At 38.0% G+C, this 2,476-nt stretch overlaps 1 pseudogene; it reads left to right on the top strand.

Annotated features, from left to right (window-relative positions):
* Positions 1–1,940: 1,940 nt before the first annotated feature.
* On the top strand, positions 1,941–2,059 carry LOC138082457 (5S ribosomal RNA; annotated as a pseudogene).
* Positions 2,060–2,476: the final 417 nt, after the last annotated feature.

The raw sequence follows: 2,476 nt of genomic DNA, 5'->3' as shown, positions 1-2,476 counted from the left end.
AATACTTCAGGAAGAGAGTAAATTTTTTTAATGTGTGTTTTTTTCTTTTTTTTCTCTTTTCTCTATTCTTGTATCCAAGCTGTGTATTGGCCACTATAATGTAACCTCAATTCATCAGCTAGTATTTCCTATTAATATAAAGGCCTAAGTCAACAATTAATATGTAATATGAAAATAGTATTTAATTTGTCCAAAATATATTCTATCAAGGTGACTTTCTATAACACAGCCAAAACTTGTTATTTCACATGAATGTAAAAATGTCATACTATGACCCTCCTCTTGTTCAGCATAGTGAATCAGTACATTCATCCACAGCCCTAATGAGTGCTTACAATTAGGCTATACAAAATAAGAGACTTTGTCAATAAGGGGCCCCCAGGTGGAGAGTAGGAGGATAAGGGAACCCAGGAAGTCTGCTCTGCCACATGCCTCTCAGTCTTGGATTTTATAGTGATGGGATTATTTTTCCAGGTTGTCTGGATGGTGGGCAGACTGCTTGCACTTAACCAAGTTTCAGAAAATAAAATATGCCATTGGAGCTCCTCTTTACTAGTATATCTGAATAATGAGTGCATCACTGAGATGAACCACTCAGTTATTTATAGTTTGTGTGTCTAGTTTACCCCTCAGGAATTTTCAGTGTAACACTGTATATCTATCTTATGAATTATATAGATAAAAATATTGGCAAGAAATAGAGAATGTCCTTGGCATCTTCCACAGTAATGTAAGCACAAGACCTTTGGCAAAGGAGAGTTAGGAGAAGGCTGCCAACAAAAAAAAAATAACTCTGACATTTCCTCAAAATGCTGAAATCCTGCCTAGAATAAAGCAATTAATCATCCAGCTCTGCATTAAGCATCTATTTAATTGCATTCACCATTGCACTGAACACAGTAAGCAAACTGGGGAAAAAAAATGAAGTAAGCCCTCTATTGAGATGCTTAAAATTGAATTCAGGAAACATAATGCATATTCAATAATTACCCTCACTTATACCACCCTGAATATTTCAGCATTAGTTGAAAAAAACAGACATTAGCGTGCTCCAAAGTAATTTTCTGAAACATTAACTGTATAGTAGTGTAGAGTATGGACTGACAGAAAGAAAAAAATTGTGGAAGAGACATACCTTCTTATAAAGCAGACTGGTGAAAAGTTCCTGGGAAGAGATAATGAAGGACTGAACTAGGCCACTGGCAGTGGAAATGGAGAGGAAAACCAGATTCAAGAGACATTTATGAAGAAGGATTAGTAAGTGAATAAGTGGATGTGTGAGATGGGAGAGACTTCAGGAGTCAAGGTTAGCTCTGAAGTTTCTATCTTGGGAAACTGGGTATCTGTGATGCTTCCTGAGATACAAAGACCAATTGACTCTCTTCAAGATTCCATGATGTGCAGTCTCTCAAGCAGTTCTACTGTGCTCATAGGGTGAGTTCATCCCGATACCTCAATTACTGTAAGTAAGGCAGGATCTGTCAGTTACAGGAAAAATGATGGCTTCAGTCCCAGTGTCTCTCCTTAAAGGAGGAAGCATATTTTCACTCTGCTAGAGCTTTAGGTAAGCATGGAGCAGAAAGTTTCACATCATTTAACATGAAATCTTCATATTTTATTCTTTCTTTCCTTGCCATGCATGATTCCATAGTTTTAATTCTTTAAATAGATTTGCTAGTGCTATGTCATTTTATTTTATAATTATAGGGGCAGATTAAGCCAAGGCTGTAGTTTTACAATTATATGACTACTATTATATGATAATTTCTACTGAAAGGCATTTGTTCATTTTAAGGATTAATTATAGAACAAACAAATAAATGAGCCATTCAGATTAATTTATGATAGTAAAGGAACAAACTGAAACTTTTACAGCACTGGAATAAGAGGACATTTTAGTGCAAGGGTCACTTCCTTTACAAACTACCTGTGCCCTTTGGGTCTGTGGCCATGCCACCCTGAATGCACTCGATCTCATCTGATCTCAGAAACTAAGCAATATCGGGCCTGGTTAGTACTTGGATGGGAGACTGCCTGGAAATACTGGGTGCTATAGGCTTTGGAGACTTCCACAACAACAACAAAACTTTCCTTCCATTCTTCTTATGTTCCCAAGCCTTTTAATCTCATGTTACAAATTATCTACTTCCCTCTCCCTTATTGGTCATCTTTTAAATCCTAGGGTAATCTACCTAACTCTTTTAAGATTTTATCTCCTGGCTCAATCATGTTTCCTCTCCAATACCATGTATACGTGGTCACTTCAGTTCTGACTGACTCCTTGGAATCCTATGGATTGTAGTCTGCCAGGCTCCTCTGTCCATTGGATTCTCCAGGCAAGAACTCTGGAGTGGGTTGCCATGCCCTCCTCCAGGGGATCTTCTAGACTCCGGGATCAAACCTACATCTCTTATGCTTCCTGCATTGGTAGATGGGTTCTTTACCATCAGCGCCACCTGGGAAGCTCCCTCACCAA

The sequence above is a fragment of the Capricornis sumatraensis genome, chromosome 7 (genome assembly GCF_032405125.1).
Source record: "Capricornis sumatraensis isolate serow.1 chromosome 7, serow.2, whole genome shotgun sequence".
NCBI lineage: Eukaryota > Metazoa > Chordata > Mammalia > Artiodactyla > Bovidae > Capricornis > Capricornis sumatraensis.
Note: the sequence above shows the minus strand (reverse complement) of the source record. Positions and strands in the feature narration are given on the sequence as shown.